The sequence below is a fragment of the Sus scrofa genome, chromosome 1, assembly GCF_054392235.1.
Source record: "Sus scrofa isolate SSC_HxYL_T2T_F1_AM1 chromosome 1, Sscrofa_HxYL_maternal_Yorkshire_Landrace_v2.0, whole genome shotgun sequence".
Taxonomy (NCBI): domain Eukaryota; kingdom Metazoa; phylum Chordata; class Mammalia; order Artiodactyla; family Suidae; genus Sus; species Sus scrofa.
This window is the reverse complement of record NC_139383.1, coordinates 63,481,052-63,495,639: the sequence shown is the minus strand read 5'-3', so window position 1 is coordinate 63,495,639 and position 14,588 is coordinate 63,481,052. Positions and strand designations below refer to the sequence as shown.

Here is a 14,588-nt window from a genome sequence, read left to right as displayed (position 1 = left end):
CAAAGACAAGAAAGGAAAATATATTTTTCCCATTCTCTTTGATAGATTTTCTTTTCTCTCTGTTAAAATGAGATTATCTCCTTCAGATAGTGTAATATATTTGGAGGAAAAAAAGCCCCAAATTTCTATTATATACACTCTCTATATATAATAGATCTGACCCATGGAATGAGGCTCATCTGAAGTCGAAGTTACCCCAAGGATAACTTGCTATCAAGTTTATTCAAAGCAGTTAGGCCTCAAGGAAGCAGAGCACTTCTCACTTTCTTTTAGAGCCTAAACTGAACATCTCCTTTAGCCTTCAAATAACTTTAGGTTAAAACATTTTCTTGCTGTTACCAAGTCTGCTGACTTTGAAAATCATATTCCAAAATATCAATCAGCATTCTATGTGCTAAATTATGGAATAAAACTTTTCCTTTCTGTTGCCACATTGATAAGATCATTAGAAAACTGCTATCAGTGGCACAGCACAAATTTCAAGATAAGAATTAAGTACCTTACTATTATAAAACCTCAAAATCTAAAACAGGAATAAAGTGGGAGTTGAGTGTTACCTTGCCTTTTACCCCAATCCTAGGCAATTACAACAGCTCAAGTATTAGAAAGGTTTTAACTGTTCCTGCATCTGGAGTATTCTGGAAAGAGATAGGCGGTCTTTCTGTTGTGTGCTGCAGGTGGAATGAAGGTCAATTTTCTACGGCACGTGGATGAGGTGCTACTGCTGAGCTGTTGAGCTGGCACCACCTCCTTCAACCCAGCCTACACAGGACTGTCAGAATAAATCTCCAAAGCACAGCTCTTGTTCTGCCATTCATCTTCTCAAGACCCTCCATGCCTGTCCAAGTCTGGTGATTACAGGCTGTCACGTATCCAAAGAGCTCCACCATCTGGTGCCTCATTGCCCACTGTTCTCTTCAACACACTACCAAGGCTTGTGTGAAAGAAGCACTCTCTTAGTCTGTGCCTCACACCAGCCTCACCCCTGGCTTTTCCTCACACTGCTCTCTACTTGCAGGGCTGGATCCATCCATCTCCTGCCCCTAATTCTCACACTTTGATAGTCCAGGCCTATCAAAAAATGTCTTTATTTACAATGACTTTTTTTAAGCTTTATTCTTTTTTTTTAAATAAATTTTATTGGAGTATAATTGGCTTAGAAAGTTGTTTACAATGTCTTCTTGATCCCTGATCACTTCTTTGGAATTCTCATGGTACTGCATCTGAAAGTCTCAAATTTCACCATTTTCTCCTATAGTTCTGTCATTATTGGATGTCTTATCTCTCCTAAAAGAACGGAGGTCCAGGTGGGCAGAGATTATCTTTTGTTATGGAAGAATAATTATTAAAAATTCAAGCAAAGGAAGGTTTGCTTTTGGCCTCCATGTGCACCCACAGGAGCCTGTTCACATCAACTCACCAGAGTCAGCGAATTCAACGATCAGAGCTGGGACCATTCTGACCCCAGCTTTCTGTTTTATTAAAAAAAAAAAAAAAAAAAAAAAAAAAAAAGGTTTGCTTTTCATGAAACTCACAGCTGTGTTTTCTAGCAATGTCCATATTTCAGTAAGGTTTATTCTTGGCTCTGCTGAGGATTATGAATAATTGAGTTTTGTTTCATGTTGATAACACAGACCTGATTTAAGGCAATCAAATTTCTATAACTTAGTAAAAGTAGAGCACTTTTTCAAGGAGGGTTATATTGAGAAGATATTTATTTTAGGCATTCAAAAATTTGCCCATTTTGGGTTTAAGGCACCATTTTATTCTTAAAATGTTCTACCATGGTTTTGGATAGTCTTTTTTTGTCTGTCTCAAATTCAGTTGCATGTCATCTAAATTAGTAATCATGCTGCTCATTAAAACAAATGCACTCTGGTTGTGGTAGAAGAATTAAATTCAATTTAGCAAAAATGCATGGAGTACTGACTGTGTAAGATGATGTTAGGGAATTATATAATGAAAACAATCTATTTGCTCAAGTAATTCAAAATCAAAGAGCCCAAGCTTAAAGCCAGTCACACAAAAGCAGTTGGAGAACATTTCGTCAGGATCTGTGGGCATGTATTGAGCCAGAATGAAGACATTATATTTGTTTAAATTTTCATTTATTTATACCATCATAGGAGTAGTTATTTGATTTTTTTTTTCTTATTTTAATGTCTTTTCAACCTTATTACAAAATATATACCAGGAACAGTATATATATATTGGGCAATACAAAATTGTTACAATGTGAGCTTCCCCAAGGCTACTCTGGGGTTTGAAAGATTTTGCTGTCCTTACAGGGTCAGTGAAGGTATGAAGAACCCAGAATAGCCTTCAGCTATTTCCATAGCTCAACTGATCATGCCACGTAATTTTTCCCAAAAGCAATACCGTAAAATTTTCTCTCTTTCTCTCCCTCTCTCTTTTTTTTTAGGGCCACACTCATGGCATATGGAAGTTCTCAGGCTAGGGGCTGAATCAGAGCTACAGCTGCCGGCCTATGCCACAGCCACAGCAATGCAGGATCAGAGCCATGTCTGCGACCTACACCACAGCTCACGGCAACAACGGATCCCTGACCCCCTGAGCGAGGCCAGTGATTGAACCCGCATCCTCATAGATACTAGTCGCATTTGTTTCCACTGTGCCAAAAAGGGAACTCCCCGAATCTGCTTTTGATTCACTACAGAGCACATACATTATCCACCTCAATGATGGGACTTGTTTGATGACTGCTTGTTCATGTTTTGATTATTTGGTTTTGGGTGAGGGTTATTGATTAGCTTCCATCTCCCAAACTCCCCAGAGTTCTATGGAGCTATTAGAATCAAATAATTTTGGATATAGGAGGGACATGGTAATCTGTCTAGCTTGAATTTCTCATTCTCCAGGTAAGATTCTGAGACCTAGAGTGGTTAATTGCTCAAGGTCATTTTGTAATTTACTATGACTAGAGCTTACATTTCCACATTTCCAGCTTAGTGATTGATTGGTCTACTGTGAGAAGCAGTTAAAAGAATTCTAGTTATCATCAGCTTTCTGATATGTCTGTGTTAGGTTAAAAAGGGTTGTTAATGAAGGATTGGCCTTCATTCAGTTAATTTCACATGGGCTGCCCAGCTCCAACGCTTTTTTTTTCCCAACATTAATGTTTCTTTTGAAGGTTTCTCTTTATAGTTGTCTCTAAAACTAATTTTCCCTTTGGGTGCTCTTTATCCCATATTCAATGGTTCTTTTACCTTTATCTCTGATGTGAAATCATATCAAATGTTCTTTTTTCCCCCTAAAATATTAACTATATCTCAGCCACAGAATATCTTTTATCTAGCATGGCTGTGCTATCTTCAAAGCATCCCTACAGATTAGTTATGTAAGCCTGGATCCATCATAGCTAGCCATCTTCAAGTGAGGCTTTAGCATTTAGTATGAAATGACTGTTTGACCAACCCCCTGGTGTCTTCATCACTTCAATTAGTACAAAAAGATTGGAGAGAGGAGATACTTTCACTTGGGGTGCTGCTAGTGGTAAATGTTCATATTGCTTTCAGATATAAGAAGACTCGTGTCTTTAGGTTTAAGACTCATTATATGGCTCCTATAACTTAGTTTTTCTAAGAAAAGACATCAATATCTTTAGTATTTCTATATCCTGCAGTTGCTTATCCTATTGTTTTGAGAAGAGATACTAGTACAAGTTGGGAGAAAAGACTGTGCTGCTCTGATATTGGATAAGAAAAAAAAAAAGGAGAGTTGCTTTATCTCCTATGTGAGAAGGTAATTGTGTTTGTACTGATTGCTACTCTTTGGCTTGTGAATTCTTTCCTATTTAATTTCTGGAAGAGAGGCATTTGCTTGTAAGATATTTTATATTTCATTATGAAATAATAAAAGAGCTAAAGCAAGCTTGATTAAATTACAGCTATCCAAAGATAGAGTATTTTCAGTTCCAAATTTACTGTTGTACAATAGGGCTTGTCAATTAACAGCAATAAAACCATGGCTGGAGCAGACCCATGAGCATATTTAACTGGCTCCTGGATGTATCCTTTGAAATAAATTTAAAATTCACTTTATTATTTTATAATAAAACAAAACTTTCACAAGTAGTAATGCTGTTTTATGGTAACATTGAAAATATGAGGAAGTATATAAAATAGACATTTAGAGATACTCTCTTGGCTTTCTTCTGCAACAGAGTGGCTCCAGAAGTAATTTCTTCCTCTTTAGAGTAGTTCCAAGGAAGAAAAAGTAAAGAATACTTACCATATGCATACTGTATCAAGAGAATCTTTTTTACTATCCTCAGATTAGCCCATTCTTAAGAAGTGTAGGCATTTAAACTGGATTATAAAGATATGACCACTCATACTTGCCTTAGCAGTTTCCAAATTTGCTGTGTTTAAATTAGAGCCACACAGGTGATCAACACAGATAGTAAATCCTTTCCAGTGTTAAATGCACACTAAATAATAAAGTAGATTAAAAGGTTCCTGAGTTGTATATGAACTAGTAGGGTGACAGGATACAAGAGAAAAAGGAATTTGGAATTGTCTTTGGAACTATAATTTACTTAAAACACATATCTGAATCTCATGTAAGACATACCATGTTAGGCCCCAGAGAAAGGTACAAGCTGCGTGGTCCACAACAGCCTGGCTATTCAGAAGCTCACATGTAAGGAAATAGGCAGATTGTTTCTCTTTTGCTCAAAATCACTCTGTCACTCTGATTAGAAATCAAATCCTTACTGTGACCTTGAGACCTACAAGGCTTAACAGAATAGGCAGCCCCCCCATCCCATCCTTGCTATTTCTCTGATGTGCTCTTTCAGCACAAGCTTTCTCACTGTTGCTCCCACCAGCCAGGCACATGCCTGCCTCAGGGCCTTTGCACATCTACCTAAAGGCTTTCTTCAGTAGCCACAAGGGCAGCTCCTTCACTTCATTTCAGATCTTCACTCAAAACTCTCTCAGTGAGGTCTTCTTTGACCACCACCTTTATAATGTAAATCCACTCCCACTCTTCACATTTTTCTATGTATTTACCTTCCTTAGCATTTAACACAGCCCACTATTATATTGTATTGATTTATTTTTTACATTGTCTTTTTTCAAATTGCAAGATCCTTGACGGACATTTTGCTTTCACGTTCTCTATTGTATCCCCAGTGCCTGAAACTGCCTGCCACACAGTAGTGTTCAGTAAATATCCGTTTAGTGGATGAATAAGAAGGCAAAAAAGATCTGTTCATTAACAGCTGTGACATAATAAAGACATTATGAATGCCTAAGCAGAGGATGGATTTGGTCCTTAAGTTATGAGACTCTACCGATCTGTGTTTGGGGATGGCCTTCACAAGTGTAATTCTCTTAATTTCTGATGTATTTTCTGTGAAATGGGCTTATGTGGTTAATAAACTACCTTCTCTCCTATCTATACTGATGGCAGAGTACTATTATTTCTTTAGATCTTTTTTTGTCATTTTAAAGATAAGCTAGGAATATATTCATTCTTTTCTGAGCAATTATGAAAATGCATCTTCAATTGTTATGAATAATTCCACTTTAAAAATAAGCAATGTTTGATAATAGATCTTAAATATGAAATTAATTTTTTCTTTTCCTTCCTAATCAGCCTCCTCCTATTTGGAGTCTTCGCAGCTGAAATAACAGCGATCCATCGTGTTTTTAATCAAATTAGCAGGCAGATTTCCTCCTTTATTGCCATTCCATAAAAATCTATTTAGCATAAAATAAGGGTGCTGTAACACTTCCAGGCAATATTTGATTATGTACAGACCTAAATGCTTCCAATTCTAACCAATTATTGGAGGGTGCATCTAATTATATCTTCACTTCTAATTCAGCAATCTGTTTTTCCAGTTGTTTCAATCTGGCATATCATTCTTTTCTCCCCTCAGCAGAAAAAAGTTATAATAGCCCTGCATCGCATTGATCAAGCAATTTCCCTAAATGAGTAACCGGTGTTCTTTATAGGCAACACTGGAAGAAGCAAGCAAATATCATCATTCGTTCAACTAATTGGAAAAACAATCACTAAGGAAAAATGAGGATTAGAAACTAACTTCCCACAAAAGCAAAAGTCACGGATGATATAATAAACTGTTTCCATTACTCTGTGTGTGTAAGTGGGCACACGTGTGTGTGCATGTATGGCTAAAGGTCTTAATGTTGTGAAAACATATCCAGGTGAGAATATGGAGGGAAAAATGGGTGAACAGGAATGGGCAGGGGAAAGCACAATAACTAAGAGGCATATTTCACTGTTTATCTGGAAAGCCTCTCCCCTCACTGGCTAAACCAAGGCTTTCTGAGACAGGTGCACAGAGTTGCTACCTCCAAGTGGCAAAGAGCAAAGCAGATAGGTGAGGTGGAGAGCAAGGGGCATCTGCTTAAACTGTTTAAATGATGTCTTTTCATACTCCTCTGTCATAAGGTCCCTCCTGGCTTCTAACAGGGTGGTAAGTTTCCCACTTCTCTTCTTTGATCAAAAAGAACCATGTCTAAAATTTTGATCCACCTACCAGATTTGTATTTTTATAGTTTAATATAATCTTGTTAAAAAATACTGGCAGTACAAGAGCTAATGGCTCTGTGCTCAGCACTGACAAATACTAAGATATGATGTGCCTGAGGACTGAAAGTTGAGGCATGGGGAAGAAAAGGGTGTGCTCAAAAGCAAGAAAGAATATAGGAAGGAAGGGTGGGAAAGAGGGAGAAAAGGATAGAGGGAAAGGGAAGGGGGTGAATGAAAAGAAGGAATGAAGAAAGAGGGGGAGGGAGAAAGAAAAGAAGAAACTACATGACTTACTTGCTTTTAAGAAATTATTTCTTTGCCTCACCATTAATTTCCATCATATTGTAGCCCTTGTCATCCTTACACTGTGGCTAAACTGAAGTGCTTGCCACTTTTCAAGCACACTGAAGTGGTTCCTGTTCCATTACTCCAGCTCATTTTCCTCTCTGTCTGGAATGCCAGGAAACATCCAGGAAACATTCCCTAAATCCCCAGATCTTTCCCTTTCTTGCCCACTCCTACTATCATTATGCCTATACCATCTCCTCTGCACTTTTCTAGCTTAATGACTGAAATAAGTTTGGCAGTTATTCATTTGCATGTGTTCTTTCCTTCCTTGAACTCACTTGAGGCAAGAGGCTGTATCTTTCTTTCAGGGCCGTACTTGCAGCATGTGGAAGTTTTCCAGGCTAGGGGCTGAACTGGAGCTGCAGCTGCCAGCCTATGCCACAACCAAGCCGCATCTGCAACCTACACCACAGCTCAGAGGAATGACAGATCCTCAACCCACCGAGGGAGGCCAGGGATTGAACCTGCATCTTCATGGATACTAGTCAGGTTCGTTACCACTGAGCCACAAGGGGAACTCCTGAGACTATATCTTTCTGTTCTTATTTTCCCAGTACTTAGCATGGTGCCTGGCATATAATACGCACCCAATGAACAATAATCAAATTAATGCCTGAGATGGAATCCTCGACATCTCTAATTTTTTTCTGGAAGGATTGTGATTATTTTAAATTATTTTATAGGTGAAATAATAGAACAGGTAGCATTTGAGAGGGCTTCTCTGCTTCTTGCTGCTGAACCTAGCAGTTAAAATTCAGTGTTATTTTATGCTCATAACAAACTTACAAGTGAATGTCATTTAGGACCTGCATTCCAGGTAGGGAACCAAGTAGGTTTAAAGAGGTTAAGTTAACTTGCCCAAGGTCCTGCAAATACAAACAATGAATGAAATTAGGAGACAATGTTCTAGGTAAAAACACATTCTTTGGGACTGAAATGGTCTTGGCATCACTACTAGCTGTGACACTGAATTTTTTTTTTTTTTTTTTGTCTTTTCTAGGGCCGCTAAATAGCTCCTAATCCAAGTCTGTTTTGATTCTGATCATTTTCCACCCATGCAGACCTTCTGGAATTTTGTCTTTTGTTCACTGCTGGCAGAGTGCAGGCAGCTTTTTCTCTCAGATTCCGACTTTAGATTGGACACTGACATAGCTCAGCCCTTTTCTGGTTGTTAACTGTATTTACAAATTAATTATGTTTTTTCCCTCTTCTTTATGATCCAAAAGAAGATAATATGATTAATTCTACAAGCACAGATTAATCTTGCCTTTGGTATCACTTGTTACTACAGGAAGAAGTGGTATGGATGAACTTAGGAACTAGAAGCTTGCTTCTTGCCTTAGGACTATGAATTCTAATGGAACTGATTTTCTTTGCTATCTTCCTATACCTGGTTCTATCTCTGAAATCTCTAGTTCTTAAAAGAATTTTCCAGCTTCATGGGCAAGTTTATAAGCAGAATAACCCATGTGGATAGCTGTTGGCCTTACCCCCGACACTGCCATTAAAATATCCTTCATAGACATACATGCATTTCCCTTCAGAAGATCTGGGACGTAAAGAGGAAGAGGGATAAGATTCGAACTGGGAGAGGGGAGTCTAGCAGACAGGGAGAGGAAGGTTATGAATTGCAATATTGAAAAGTAGCCGAGCTCAATTAGAGAAGACATGAGAATCTGGAGACATAACAGTAAACCCTGAATTGGGTCCCAGCAAGAACTGGTCTACCACTGTCACATTCCCCAAATTTCCTGTGTTCTCACCTTGTAACAAGTCTAGAACTTCCTCTGAAAACGTGGAGCTGGTTAATTCACCATGCTTTCTATCCCTGCCATCCTGGAGGGCCACATAAAATGCAAGCCCCTGTGATAATGTACTCTCTCCTCTTTTCCTCCTTATACGGTCCTGCTACTCTGCCTTCTTCTCTTTTGACCCAACCCCCTGCTTCTTCTCTTTGCCCTCTGGAACCCTTGCCTTAATTTCCTGCTTCTCACATGAGGTTCCTCAATCTCCTCTACCCCACCAGCCTTGGAACCTTTTCTCCTCTGCGCCCTTCTACCTTTCCTCCTCTACCTCGGGGGAAAACTTTATGTACATGATGCTCTGGCTATCCAGGTAGGTCACTTTCTATTTTTAAATCTTTTACCACCTGCTTTCTTGCTTCGTATTTTTTTTTTTTTTCCAACAAGTCCTGAATTCTTTGGTATGTGACTCTCAGCTTTAGTTAATTAATTTGTAATTGAAGTATAGTTGATTTACAATGTTTTGCTAGTTTTGGGTGTACAGCAAAGTAATTCAGATTATTTTTCATTATAGGTTATTATAAGATATTGAATATAGTTCCCTGTGCTATATAGCACTATTTATAATAGCCAAGACATGGAAATAACCCAAATGTCCATCAATATATTGGTTTAAGAAGATATAATATGTCCGAATGTGCACATGTAATGGAATACTACTCAACCATAAAAAAGAAATAGTACCATTTGCAGTAACATGAATGGCCCTAAATAATATTATATTAAGTGATGTAAGTCAGACAAGGATAAATATCATATTATATCACTTATATGTGGAAGATAAAAAATAATACAAATGAATCTATTTATAAAATGGAAGCTGACTCACAGACATGGAAAACAAACTTACCAAAGGGAAAAGGAGACGGGGGAGGGAATGAATTAAGAGTATGGGATTAACAAATTCAAACTACAATACACAAAATAGATAAGCATCAGGTTTTTTTTTTTCTTTTTTAATGAATCCTACTCTAATTGAGGGCAACCACAGTATACATACAGATAACACATCCAACATGATGGTCAACTGGTTGTTTAACCATACCACCTGTAATGACCTCCATCTGCAAGCTCCTTTGAACTCCTTATAGCCAGTCATGATGACCTATGGATTGACTTCTGAAATCTTAACTTTCAAATAGCTTATAACTTCTTAGACTCCAACCTTTCTCACATTCTAGCTTCCACTGTACTTGCCAATGAATTTGCTTGAACTATAAACCTCCTAATTTCTTTGCCATCCTTTTTCTATCTTTATTCCATTCCCTTACTTAGACATTATCTCACCAAACCTGTCAACTCCTTGCAACCTTAATCTTGGGTCAATCCAACTATTTTCTCATTTCCTGCATCCAGCCCACTGATCATTTACAGAGAAAATTATACAATCAAATAGTGTGGTGTCAATATAAATCCATTGTTCCTAACTTAAATGGGTCCTCAATAGCCTAAAATTCCCTAGTCACTTACCCATTCCTCAGAATGGCTACTAGATAACCCTCAGGACTTTCCTACAGCCTCCATGACTTAAAATTCTTTTCACTCCTAGCAACAGAAACTGCCTTCCAATTCAAAGAGAATATAAAATCCAACAGATGGAAAATCCCTCAATGTTATGAAATATTATTAATAATTATATTAAACTTAACATGCTATCCATATTTATCATTACCATTTTCCCTTCGGTCATCATGAAAGATAAATCACGCTAGATCTTATCCCTTTCTGCTGCTTCTTGAATTTGAGTTAATCAAAGATCCCCACCACCTTAAATATAAAATAAAGGGGGAACAAAATATTATTCTCTACCTTTGTCTCTGTTACTTACCATCTTGTCACTGGCCTTCCTAGGTGAATAATTGCTGACATTTGCTATCTCCACTTCTACATCTCCCACCTAATCTTTTATCTGGTTTTTGCCTTGCTGTTTCACCGAAATTGTGCTGGACACGATCATTAACAAGTGATTCATTATTAAAGTCAACACACATTGTTTCATGCATATTATACTTAACCTTTCCGTCTTATTGATAATTACTCCCTTCTCCTTGATACTCTCCCTACACTTAGGTTTATGACCCTATGTCTTTCAACCGGAAGTGTCTACTAAGTTATCTAATACAAATTTGTTGCTGTTGTGCTCTCTGTATTTTACATTCTGACTGTTGTCTCTGAGTGTCTTCATCCATTCCAATGATTTTACCACCTACCTGTAGGTACACATCTGTAGTGTAATCTTTTCTGGAATTCCATGGTTCTATATCCAACTATACACTGGGAATATTTTTTTTTTTATTTTTCTGTGGAAAACTCAAACTCAGCATATATGAAACAGATTTTCTATTTTATTCTGTCTGTTTCATGCTTCCTTTTAACGTGCCTGATCTCAGTAAGTGGCTCTAATATCCACTAAGTACCAACACCATACACTTGACTCACTCTTGAATTTTAATCCTTAACATTCAGCCAGTCTTCTGGTCCTATCATTCCTTTCTCACATACTTGTAATTTTTATACATCTTTTCAGTATGAGTGTAACTACTTTTGCTTAGTTTTTTTCTTTTGATTACTGAAAAAGTTCCCTAAATAGGTCTCTAATCCATCCTTCATGTTGCTACTAATATGCTCATTCTAAAAAGTTCCAGACTTTTCAGAGACATAAAAACAGCCTTCAGGAATTCCCATCCTGGTGCAGCAGAAACGAATCCGACTAGGAACCATGAAGTTGCAGGTTCAATCCCCGGCCTCGCTCAGCGAGTTAAGGATCTGGCATTACCATGAGCTGTGGTGTAGGTCACAGATGTGGTTCAGATCTGGCATTGCTGTGGCTCTGGTGTAGGCCGGCAGCAACAGCTCCGATTAGACCCCTAGCCTGGGAACCTCCATGTGCCATGGGTGTGGCCCTAAAAAGACAAAAGGACAAAAAACTCCCAAAAGATCCTTCATAATTTGGATTCTGTTTGCTTCTATAGTCTTACTCCTGCTTTCATAATATTTTTGGCAGACATTCTTTCTATAGAACTTACTAGAAACTTTCATATGCTAATGGGAAAAAAATTAGAGGAGACTATAGTAGGCAACATTTCTCAAACTTACTTGATCATGGAACACTTTATGTTTCCCCATAAAAATAAAAGTAAAAACTCTTGAAACTAGTAGTTTTACAATATTTGGTAAAATGATCCACAGAAATGATTTTGTCTAGACTTTATAACATGAAAACAGATAAGAAAAAATGCATTTCAGAGGGAACTTATAATTAAAGTACTGCTTCCCTATTGTGTCATAGATAACCAGTCACAAACATAATAACCAGGATAATTTGAAGGATCTCTTTAATTCTAATAAAATTAAAAATAAATCTATGCTTGTCTAGATTTAGCAAACCTCCTATATTCTAGAGAAACTCTTCTTTATGGGACATAAAACATATTTCTTATCATTCAAATATAAGTCCATTTTTGTTAAGATTTTCAGTATGTAATGCATGGCATACTTTAGATATTTGAGCACTAAAATGAAAGAATGTGAATATTCTTAGTAGCAAAAGTAGGTCACAAGGCAAGAGTCTTGTTGTCTAGCACATGCAATGTTAATTTCTAGCCAATCAACAATTTTTTAATGTAGAGGTTAAACTGAGATTTGCATTTTCCTCATTGAAGGCAATCAATATCTGGTGGATTATTTTTTTTCCTAACAGGATGACCTCTGCTTTAATGGTTTCTACTTTATGTGACATTTTTCTCTGAAATTTTACCTGAATGCTTCAAACTAAGATTAACTATTCCTTAAAGACAAACTGCTACTTTAAAGGAAATGACATGCTGCAGAAAGGATCACCTTTCCTGATTAGCAGAATTCATGTGCAAATAACTAAAAAAGGTCTATATTTTGCAATGGAAAGTGACATAAGAGGTAGATGGAAAGTGATATAAGAAGTAGACAGAAAGGAAGCAAAAGGACAGTTTATTAGTGAAGCCAATTCAGTCCTGACTGCTCTTGCCAGAGCTTCTGTATTGCTGACATACTATATTCCATACAATTTTAGCCTGTTAATTGCATCCTCAACCTTGTTTATAACCATCTGTGCTAACAGTTTTTGCTCTCTATTTCTCTTTCTCTCTTTGCACTAGGAAGTGCCATTTCAAATTTCACTTTTTCTTTTTTTTTTGTAAAATTAAAGTGTTAAAAAAGAACACATAAGTGCTTGGACTCTGTTACCCAAGAATATTCCTCCACATATCTTTCTTTGGAAACTATAATTTTTTACTGTCACTGTTCAGATCTATTTTTATATTGCAATGAAGGAAAAAAATTAGAAGTACGTAAAAGAAAGAGTAAGGAATAAAAATCAAGCAAAAGTTCACCTTTGCTAATATTATCCTGCCTCTTTTATCTAAAAACTTTAAATACCTCTTTCCTTCTTCACAAAGTCATTTTCCCCAAAGAAATAGTTCTGTATTGGAAAACTATTGCTGCCCTATTTTTTTAATCAAGAAAGGGCTGAATTAATTCAAAATTGATAAGGTCTCTGCCTTTTAGTAGCTTATTACTGACAGAGACCATAAGAGTGTAGGCAAGTATATACAGTCTCCATTAAGAGAATAAACCGAGTGGATAGGCCAGCAGTTCAACAGATGAACAGTTATAAGCACACAGAGACACATTTTCCTTCTTTTAATTATCTCTAGGATGTTCCATAGACCTTCTTTGATTATAACTTCAGGTATCCCATTGTATGTAACTTTTAAAATCATCTTTTAAATTCAGGATGGCTTTACATTTACAGAAACGTGGCAAAAATAGTACAGAGAATTTCTGTATACTCTGAATCCAGTTTCCTCCATCAACATCTTACATTACTATGGTTCATCTGTCCCAACTATTCAACCAACACTGATGCATTATTATTTATTAAACTCTATCTTTATTCAGATTTCCTTAGTTTTTAACCTAATGTCCTTTCTGTTCCAAGATCCCATCCAGAATTACCATATTATATTCAGTCATCATGTGACCTTAGGTAATTCTTTGCTGTGACAGTTTTCTCAAACATTCCTTATTTTTAATGATCTTGAAAGTATTGAGGGGTACTGGTCAGATATTTTGTAGAACATCCCTCAGTTTGGATGGCTGGATATTATTCTTCTAGTTAAATTGAGGTTATAAGGAGGAACAGTGCCATTTTTATCACATCATTCCAAGGATACATGCTATCAACCTGATTATCTCTACTGCATTAACCTTTATCAGCTGGCTGAGGTAAGGCTTATCAGATTTTAACATTGTTAACATCCCTTCTCCCAACCTCCATACTGTTCTGTAAGTCATTACACTTAAGAAGCTAGGAGTTATGCACTCTCTCCTTGAGGATGAAGCATCTACAGAAATTATTTGGAATTTTTCTACAGAAATTATTTGGAATAATTTAAAAGGAGATGCCTTTTTTTCCTCTCATTTATGTAATTAATCATTTATTCATATAAGTATACATTCACAGATATTCATTTTCAACATTGGTTTATACTGTGATACTACAGTATTCATTTTGTTGATAAAATTGCACCATTATTCACTACTCAAAATTGGCCATCAGGAGGTCTTTTGGTTGCCTTCTTTGAACCTTTGATAGGTCTCTTTTTTTAACACTTTCCATCTTTTATTAGAGAATGATATTAGAATCTTTTTGCATTTTCAATCAACAGGTATTGATTGGATGTTGAGAATAAAAAGAAACCTGGGATTGGTTTTTGTTAAGGAATACAATTGACAAAAAAATATCACTTGACAAATGGTTGGTTTGTCAAGGAAAGTATCCATGGAATACTTTAAGATTGCTGTGCTCTCTCAAATAAAACGTATGTGAAAGGAAGAATTTAGCACATAAATGAAAGGAAAATAAAACTACTAAGT

General features: G+C 36.7%; 1 protein-coding gene and 1 long non-coding RNA gene across 3 annotated transcripts in view; one reads left to right on the top strand and one right to left on the bottom strand.

Moving 5' to 3' along the window:
* The window catches only part of LOC106508899 (4-galactosyl-N-acetylglucosaminide 3-alpha-L-fucosyltransferase 9), a 200,635-nt gene that overhangs the window by 54,210 nt on the left and 131,837 nt on the right, over nucleotides 1-14,588 (bottom strand). The gene's annotated exons all lie outside the window — the stretch shown is intronic.
* The window catches only part of LOC110260380 (uncharacterized), a 408,289-nt gene that overhangs the window by 278,506 nt on the left and 115,195 nt on the right, over nucleotides 1-14,588 (top strand). Inside the window, exon 4 of one of the 2 annotated variants that reach the window (XR_014806288.1) lies at nucleotides 2,423-5,418. The exons of the other annotated variant lie outside the window; for it this stretch is intronic. This is a non-coding gene — a long non-coding RNA (uncharacterized LOC110260380). Of the gene's footprint in view, nucleotides 1-2,422; nucleotides 5,419-14,588 lie in introns of those variants that run through there. 2 annotated transcript variants of the gene reach the window in all.